Source organism: Eurosta solidaginis, chromosome 2 (genome assembly GCF_040869045.1).
Source record: "Eurosta solidaginis isolate ZX-2024a chromosome 2, ASM4086904v1, whole genome shotgun sequence".
Classification (NCBI taxonomy): domain Eukaryota; kingdom Metazoa; phylum Arthropoda; class Insecta; order Diptera; family Tephritidae; genus Eurosta; species Eurosta solidaginis.
Window position 1 is genome coordinate 66,359,561 of NC_090320.1, and position 10,202 is coordinate 66,369,762.

Consider the following 10,202-nt stretch of genomic DNA (forward strand, 5'->3'; position numbering starts at 1 on the left):
CAAAGCATCGTGGTGTTTACCATCGAAAAGACTTGCAAGAGGCCAAAACGTAACTACCTATAGTGACTGCACCAACACTTTAGGTAGAGGGGTGTGTACGGGGGTACATAGAAATAAGAAAAAAAATCTACGGATCTCACTTTTACATATTGTAATTCGACATTGAATTGGTTTGTTCATGGTCCCTGCCTTTTGTACGAATGAATGGCTAATCGAACACAGCTAGGAAATTTCCCTTCCCATCATGACGGATCAGCTGTGCATCGATAAAGATTTATCGATTACTTCGACGGGATCACCGGTTTGCTGCGGTATGAGAGAAGAAAAAGCGAGTTTCCGCCCTTTTAAGATCCAGCCACACTGCAGAACACATCATCGCGATTGAAAAAGTTTTAATATTCAATCGTAAACCCGAAACTAGCCTGAATGTCACCATAACCCGATACCTGCAATTAGGAAGGCATACAAAACTTACAAATTTGGTGTTACTTTATTATTTATTGGAGCAAAATACGAGGAGCTGCTGTGTCTACATTAAATTCGAAAAAACAAAAACTTATGGGATTGACGTGATTGGAGCCAACCAACTTATTTATGTGTGAACCAGCGATTAAACCAAAGGATTAACAGGGGATATCGGAATTTGCTTTAGTGCCTATTGTGGGTTTTTTTGGCCAACTTCTCCTTTAGGAACATAGGTTCCGAACTTTGAGTTTGTGTTCCTAGGAACGTTTTGCTTTTCGCCCTTGAACCTTCGAAGAGGGGAGATAGGCTTTACGCCCAACATAATCGTTTTCTTCATTAATTAGTTATAATTTTTCTAAAGTAAACACGTTTTGCATAAATTTAGCTCAAGTGCTCGTATATTAGATGTACATAAATAAAGAGACATGTGCAGGATTACCGTCGTGAGGTCTTAAAAGCACATGTCAGCGTAACCTTAAAACTTGATGAAAAATATCACTATCACTAGCTTTAACACGTAGATTAATAACGAAGAATGAATTGACAAAAAACAAAAAAAAAAAACAAAAAAAAAAAAAAACAAAAAAAAAAATGGAAATTTAGACATTGTAAAATTTTTTTTCTCGAATCGATTTCTTTTTCATTAAATACTGCTGTGCTGTGCCCGTGTTCACTACATGAAATAGATCTAGTTCGCTATTAGTTACTAAATTTTTTTTTCGCAACTTGAAATAATGACATTTTGTATTTAAGGAGATCTTCTTTAACTATCAGAATAAAATCTTAAACATTTGGTGGGATTACTCGTGGTTTGTACGTTTATTCCTAATCTTCCTCAATTGCTATCAATGAACTTATTGTCATACTATAATGCTTGCTGTCATAAGAACACGTACACACGAACATATGTAGTAAATCCCCCCACAGCATAGTTTTTTTTACTTCGCTTCATTAATGATTTTCTTAGTTTAAGGGCTTCATAATCTCAATATTCAAATTGGATATTTTTTGGAGCAGACGTGCCTCCCTCTCTCATTTTTGATATTGGGGTGGCTGTTAGGATGAACTAATAGCTTGGAATAATTTTCTTTTGGCATGGACTAAAGACATTGCATGTAGATACGTATAGAATCATAATTAAGACAACCTTTAGCAGCTGACAACAAAATCTACCTGCGGAGGAGGCCTTCTACGCTGCGTGGGACATTGATGTGTCAACAATAAATGATGTAAGTAGAGAACCAGTTTACTTAATATATATATAAGTAAAGGACTGAAGGTCCTTGAACAATAAAAAAATTAAAGGGCCAACTTGCCCTGAAATGAAACACAGAAAAGTTAGATTTACAGTAATTTATTGAAATAGAACAAGCGGGTTAGTAGTCCACGATGCAACTGCCACTTTGATGCGCGCTGCTTCCTTATATAGAATTGTTGCTCTGCTGCCTTGGGGTGCACAGTATTTGGTACGCTGGCTTAGGCCCTAGCTTCTCACGGTTGACATGCACTGAGGGCATGTGCAAGTATTTCACAATCGTGTGAAACATAATTTGCTGACGCTACTGTCTGGCCCTTAGTACGTGGTACTAATCATGAACTTGGTTTACCACAGGTGTATATGGTGAAATATCATTGGCCTTGAATTAGGGTGTTGGGTTGCAAAATGGTATGACTGCAATTATGCTGATACAGCGGCACGCGAACAGGTGGAGTGTGGGAATGGAATGTGTTGGGGGCCGCAGCGTGTTAACTCCTCCCCCTTTAAATATCTGCGCCCTGCAGATTAGATGGCGAAGGGGGTTTCTTGATCCTTGGACTAAGTCGGTTCTCGATTTTTATTTCGGGTAAGTAGATCCTTGCTGTGAGTTTCCTCCAGATAAACCAAATTAGTACCATAAGTAGTAGTAGTCCTGATCCCTCGGATAGCATGAACCAATTCGTCTCAGACTTAAGGAGTTTCAATATTTTCAAGTTATCTATTACCATTCCATGTACCAGATCGAGGTTTAAAGCCATGGTGTGGTTCGTGACACTAGTTAGGATTGGTGGGAGCACCTGAACTCCTGAGGTAGTAATGCTTGAATATGTCTGGTTGTTGATCACTACCGTCTCATTGTCTACCTGTAGAATATAGGATCCATTAAGATTAGAAGTGGTTTTACCTGAACTTATGGTGCCAACGAAATTGTCCAGGAAAATTGTATCCTCTTTGATTATTTCGATGGTGGATGCGTTGCTTGTTAGGTAAGGGCAACTTGTTTCTCCGCCCTTGAGGAGGCGCGCCAAACAACCGGCCTCCGGTAAGAATTCCAAGGATTTCCTTTCGCATACCCTTGCAGAGGATAGGTGCAAGCAATCTCCCTTTATGCCATACGTCTCGCGTTTGCTTGTAAGAATAGTTTTGTAGGCCAATTCTATCCGGTGGCCCCTCCGAATATTAGCTCGTGTGAAAAGATGGTTGAATCTTTCTTCTGTGACTTTAGGCAGAGATAAAACATACAGCAATATCGTGTTGTTAGTGTAGATCGAGGGTTTTATACTTCGATGGCATTACTGTAGGGAAGGATGTCGATCTCGCCAACAAGCTGGTTAACTTCTTCCTCGCTTAAAAGATTACTGTTGACGATGCCAGCCTTGGCCATTTGGCAGACGCGTATCAGCTCGTTTATATCTTCCTTTAGGATGGTTATTTTACTTTGGACATCTTGTTCGAGCCTTTCCCTGGTTCTCCGCTCAACGACGTCATTTGTTATCGTCACAATGGTGTTTAGCTTCTGCAATAATTCGTCAGTTTTCTTGAAGATTGCATTATTTACCTTGTATTGTCTGTTATTATTTTGATTAAGGGAGTTCTCGTTGCTGAGGACCTTATCCCAGTCGGTGGCATCTGGTGATCCAGCTACCCATTTCCAGGCAGACCCTATCCAATTAATGGATCGCTTCGATCTCGCAAGGTTGTGCCCTCTTAGTCGTTTAAGTGCATGTGAATTCTATTTAGTTGGAACAGTAGTACCTCCGTTGTTGTTGTTGTTCATTGAGGTTGATTAATAAACGCTCCAGTTGAGCCGTTGCCAAGTCATAGCGCTCCAGATCTATTATGTGAATGAGCTTAAAGTGTCCATCGATGATCCAACCGTACCCATCTCGTATAGCAGCCAATGGTGAGTCTATTTTAAATATCTCATAAGAGTGCGCGGTTGCGCAGAGGCAGATGCTATGAATTATAGTAATGTTAGTAAAAATTGTATCATCTTAGTGTCTATTTTGCTAAGCTAGTCTATGAAATGTCAAACAGTCGTTCATTCATACAATAAATTTTTTAAGAATATTCTAGGAACTTATCCTAATTCGAGTTGCATAGTGGAAGGTGAATTAGTAAAAGTTGGTGAAGTCTGTTATGTTAAGAAGGTTTTTCTATTTCCATTAGTTGGGAACCCAGTAGTGAAGTAGTTGGTTATATTAGTTGCAAGTTTCTAATTCGACTAGTGTTATTGGTTATGGAAAAATTTAGAATTGTTAATTTGTTAGTAAATTTCATGCAAAAGAATTTTTTCTTTTTCTTTTTTTCTTTTTTTGAGAGAGAATTTCCATTCCCCTTCTTTTTTTTTATTATATTTTTTCTTTTTTTTTATTTTATTTTATTTCTTATTTTTATTTGTTATTATTATTTTATTTTATTTTGGCGTTTCTTTTTACGCATGTTTGCCGCCTTTTTCGCAGCTATTACTTGCATTTATTTTGCAATTTGTATTTTGTGACGCATATTTTTTCATTTGCATTGGAATATAGGTGTTAACTTGACTATGGAAGGTCCGCGTTGATCCCTTTTATTCGTAAGCGTTTATAATTGCAAACGACCTACTCATGGCACGGATGACTTCACGCAAGTAAGCAGAAGATCAGTTTGGGGGAATTGAACCCCTCCGAATCAGTTATCCCACACCAGTGAGAAAAAGGGAATTGAACCACTATAACTTCAACGGCTACAGGCGCATTAACGCTCGCATCCGGACCTCCGGATTCTAATGATCTTAAGCTTCTCATTAACCTCTTGACCAATGTTATCTTATACGTTCCTTACATCCACTTTGTGGAATTTTTTTCCACTTTCCGTGGTAATGGTAACATTTCTGTTTTCGGCAACGGCTTCTTTTTTATAGAGTGCCTTTTGTTTCCCTTTTATTTGTTTGTTGGCGATGAATAATTCATCACCACTATTAAAGTTCCGAGGGGGCGAGCGGGTTACATTTTTCTTTGCATTTCTACTCTCTTTTCCGTGGAATAAGAGAGCCTTGATATTTGCGTGCGTTTGGTCCCTAAAGTCTCTTAGGCCTTGATAGTTTATTCTAGCCGTTCTGTTAAAGAATACATCCACCGGTTTTCTTTTTGTTATAGAGTGGATAGTATTGTTGTATCTATCTACAAAAATCGCCACCCTCTCCTTGGGAGTCATTCTGGGAAGATCCTTACACAAACATCGATAAATTTCTATCAGGGTTGAATGTAGCCTTTCCACCTGGCCATTGGTATCGCTCCGTTGTGTAGGCGTCTGGTAGATTTCAATCCCGAGAGACCTAGTATAATTGAGAACGAGTGGTGTTAGGAATCCCCTCTCGTTGTCCATGACGAAGGTTTTTGGCACGGAAAAATAATGTAAAACATCGGTAAGTTTCTTTCGGATATAAATGGTCTATACAACTAAGGAACTTTTGTTTTTCGATTTCAAAAATATCCATGTGGATGATCTCACATGGGTGGCTGGGAATTGGTGTCGGTTGGAGATGAGGCTTAGCCGGGTGCCTGTCATATTTATTAAGCTTACAGACTTCGCACTGCTTAACGTAATCCCTAATTTGTTTTGACATACCTGGGAAGTAGTATTTTTCTAAAACCTGTTCCCGATTTTCTTTCGGGTTCCTGTGTGCTCTGCGATACTCTTCCTGGATTATATTGAAAATTCTGTCAGGGATAGTTACATCTTCCACTAGGCGCTGAGTTATCCTGATTTTGTACCTGTGGAAATTATACGTATACACGTTTTGCAACAGTTGGATGAATTCCTCAGGGATTTTTATGCCATTTATGACATTAGGATTAAGACATTCCTTAAGAATTGGAATGAGGTTCGATCTATCGATGTTTGGTAAAGAAATAAAATATCTGCGGTAACCGTGATGCGGTTGCTCATGGCATCGAGATTCTTGACCTACCCTAAATATTAACTGATTCTTAAAGACGTTTATGGGTACCTCTACATGCGGTACCAGATCGGAATTATCTTGTTCAGCGGAGTGCATCGTTGCTTCCGATGCAACATCTTCATCATTGTTTCCAATTTTGCTTTCTGACGGTTGAACCACCACAGAATCCGTTAAAGCGTTAACTTCCGTCTTCACACGTGAAAGAGCATGGGAACCACATTAGCCTTCCCTGGCTTATAAATTATTTCGCAATTATACTCCTCGATTCGTGCCTTCCACCTTTTTAATTTCGCATTATAATTACGGCAGCTTAAGGAGAAGATTAACAGTTGATGATCGGTATATATCCTTATCTTTTTGGCACCGTACAAATACGATCGCAAATTGTCTAATGCCCATACAATAGCCAACATCTCCTTTTCGTTGGTGGCGTAGTCTTCTTCAGTCTGGTTTAGGGAACGAGAAATATATGCAATTGGTTTATCCGTACCTATATCCCCCTGTGATAGAACTGCCCCAATTGCGTAGTTCGATGCGTCAGTTGTTAGGTTAAAAGGCTTGCCGAAATCAGGAAATGACAGAACATCGGCGGAAGTCAGCACACGCTTCAGGTCAGTAAAAGCTTGCAAAGCAGCGCTGTCAAGTTGTATTGCTACCTTCCTCGATGCACTGGCCTTTATTTTTGCATTTTGCCCACGCGTTAGGTTTGTTAATGGCTTAGCTATTTTGGCATAATCCCGAATGAACTTCCGATAGTAGGAGGTCATTCCCAAAAAACTTTTTAGATCCTTCAAATTGCATGGTGGCGAAATTGAGTTCATGGCCTCCACCTTTTTGGATCGGGACGAACTCCTTCGGGAGTGATGATGTACCCTAAAAATTCAACCTCAGTCTGCAGGAAATGTGTTTTTTCTAAATTCACTTTAAGATTGGATCGTAGCAATTGGGAAAATACCATTTCGACATTCTTCAAATGATCATCAACATCTTTACCAAACACAATAATATCGTCTATGTAAACATAGCAGATTTTCCCGATATATTGTTTCAATACGTCGTCGATCATGCGTTGAAAAATGGCCGGTGCGTTTTTAAGGCCGAAAGGTAATCTCAAAAACTCATACTTTCCGTTCATCGTTGAGAAAGCAGTCAAATCAATAGTTTTGAAGTAGCGAGAGTTGCCAAGACTACACAAGGTGGCGTTTATATCCGGAATAGGGTAGGTGTCAGGGATCGTTACAGCGTTAAGCCTTTTGTAATCTATCACCATTCGGTACTGTTTCTCCCCATCGGGCTTAGGTTTCTTAGGAACCACCCAAATAGGAGAGTTATATGGGCTCTTGGATGGTCGGATAACTCCTTCTTCTAACAACTCGTACACTTGTCGGTCGACCTCTTCCCTCATACAAGAAAGATAGGGATAGCTTTTGCTATAAATGGGTTCGGGGGTTGTTGTCTTAATTTCAGCTCGTACGCAAGTGTCTACTAATTCCCTCCCGTTAAGGGGTAAGAAAAGATCGAAAAATTTATCAATAAAGTTACACAATTTTCCTTCTGTCTCAGGAGGGAGATCCTTAGACAACGTATAATTCACTTGCGTAGATGTGCGATCTTTCAATGGAATTTTGTATTTGTTTACTTTCAGGATGTTCGATTTCCTATCAACTATAGCGCCTATATCCCTAAGTATGTCGTCTCCTCTGATCCCGTCAAATGACGTCAATCCTGGGAGCACAAAGAATGTTGTCTCAGAGTCATTACTTATGTCCTTAAATAGTTTTAAATTAATTTTTTCCTTTATGAGAATATTCCCGCCAGCTGATTTTACGGAGAAAGGGTTTTCGACCGGATTACCTTGCTTTACGACCATTCGGCTGATGGAATTTTTATTGGCACCGGTGTCGATGAGAAAATCTAGGATGCGGCCGTCAGGGGGTACGTACTCTATGTAAGGTACGCTAGATGGCCGTCGGATAAAAAATTCTCTTCCTGTGCATCTTGTGCCTTCTGTAGGTAGTTATTCTCTTCGTCGTTGGGGCTTTCTGTTTCTATGTTGAACAGCCTTTGCTGTTTCCGCGGAAGATAGTCTGACTTTGCAATTCGTTTAAAAGGATTCGGTCTGTTCATATAATTTACCTTACGGGACTGGGTAGATTCGTCTACGTCCATTTTCTCGATGGGTGGCTGAGAGGTTGTTGAAGGATCTCGTTTTGGTACGGTGTATCCACCTCGTTTTTCAAAGGAATATCGACGCTCCTGGGGACGGTACGTCGTCCTAGGTGGTAGCGGAGGTGCCTTGTTGCGCTCTAGGCCATGCATGCGTTCTGGCATGGTGTTCATTGGTGCGATGATGCGATTATTGAATCGCGTAGTATGCACCGTGTAATTTCTTAAGTTTGTATTTTGTAATTCGAGGCACCTTGAATATGCCTCGGGTAGAGTCTTTGGACACTGAACCAGGAGCATCTTTGAGAGATCGCCATTCAATCCGCGGATGAACACATCCAACGCGCGGTTCCTGTACGTGTCTATAAGTACCCGCACTGTCTCCGGAGAATATTTCTCAGTTTTAAGTTTATTAATTTTTAGAGCAAATTGGTGATTCACGGCTCCGAAGAAGTCATCAAGCCGTGAATCCTTTTGAGAGAGTTGGTGGAGTTGGTACTCCAAGGTGCAGATGTCACTCTTGTCCGCTTAATGGAGTGATAGATATTCTTTCATGGCGGCCCAGTCAGTGTCAAAAATACTATAGGAAACGAGGGCAGTATCGGCGGGCCCTCGCATCTTTTGGCGAACGTGTTGTAAAATTGCCCGATAGATGGGCTTATTTTTCACTGGCTCGAAGTCTTTAAGGATGCTTTCGACAGCGTGCACCCACGACACAAACATCGTTGGATTACCATTAAAAATTTGTAACTCTTTTACGGAGTCCGGAAGCCTCGAGATATCCCTTAATTCCGCCTCAGTTGCTGGAGCTCGGGGTTGAACAGGAGCTTCTATCGTTTCTCGCACCGGGGTAGCAGCTTCTATCGAAGCGATTCTGCTTTGGAGTGTGTCCAAGCACGATACACGCCTCTCCAAACCATTTATTTGGTCCATAAGTGCATTCACGGCTCCTGTCAAATTTGTAACTGTAACGTGGAGTGAATCCATCCTGGAAGACGAAAGAGAAGAAATATGGAAGCAACAAGAAGTATTACTCACGTAACCAGGAATAGCATTTAATTGTTCACTCTAATTTATAGCCTTTATTTAGCTAATATTTTTCTTTCACTTATTGGCTTTTAATTCCTTTTTAAATATAGCTTTAATTTAGCTAATTTTTTCTTTCACTTATTGGCTTTTAAATCTTTTTTTAAATATAGCTTTAATTTAGCTAATTTTTTCACTTCACTCCAATTCACTTCACTACTGGTGCCTGCTCGGCGCCAGTAAAGGACTAAAGTTCCTTGAACAATAAAAAAATTAAAGGGCCAACTTGCCCTGAAATGAAACACAGAAAATTTAGATTTACAGTAATTTATTGAAATAGAACAAGCAGTAGTCCACGATGCAACTGCCACTTTGATGCGCGCTGCTTCCTTATATAGAATTGTTGCTCTGCTGCCTTGGGGTGCGCAGTATTTGGTACGCTGGCTTAGGCCCTAGCTTCTCACGGTTGACATGCACTGAGGGCATGTGCAAGTATTTCACAATCGTGTGAAACATTATTTGCTGACGCTACTGTCTGGTCCTGTTGCTATGGTTCTTATTGCGTAAACATTAGTACGTGGTACTAATCATGAACTTGGTTTCCCACAGGTGTATATGGTGAAATATCATTGGCCTTGAATTAAGGTGTTGGGTTGCAAAATGGTATGACTGCAATTATGCTGATACAGCGGCACGCGTACAGGTAGAGTGTGGGAATGGAATGTGTTGGGTGCCGCAGCGTGTTAACTTATATGTACATGCGTAGTCTTGATACACAAAGTTCATATGCTATAAATTTGTTTCGCGAGGAATCATGAGATTTCCGATAACTATTTTTTTTGTCTAGCCGGAACTATTATCCTTAGCCGCCTACAAGATTGCAGAAGAGTATAAGGACGACTCTTTTTAACTCATGAATATATATGTAAGCATATTAACACGAACAATTTCTGTTTGTAGAAATTCTCGATCTTTCATTGTTTTTTTTTCTGCACGCTTTACCTGCGTGGGTACATATACAGGAATTACTACATGCGTTCCAAAGTGTGAATTCTCACGGAGCGCGTCTCTGTAGATCGCAAGAACTGCCTGCCGTTCTCTTTTTTTTTTTCATTCTTTATTGCGGAAGAAAATTTTCTTTCATAATTATGTACAAATGTACATATGGTTCTTGCGAATGTTAACCCAAAGTTCATTGACCCCCTTAACATGGAAAAATTGAGGTAGGTCAGGAATATATTAATAGTAATACCCACTACAAAAATTTCGTTAGTGATCAAGCTAAGATAAATTACTTATACTAATCAGTATGCTAATGTTTAGTTTTAGAATATGATACCTTGC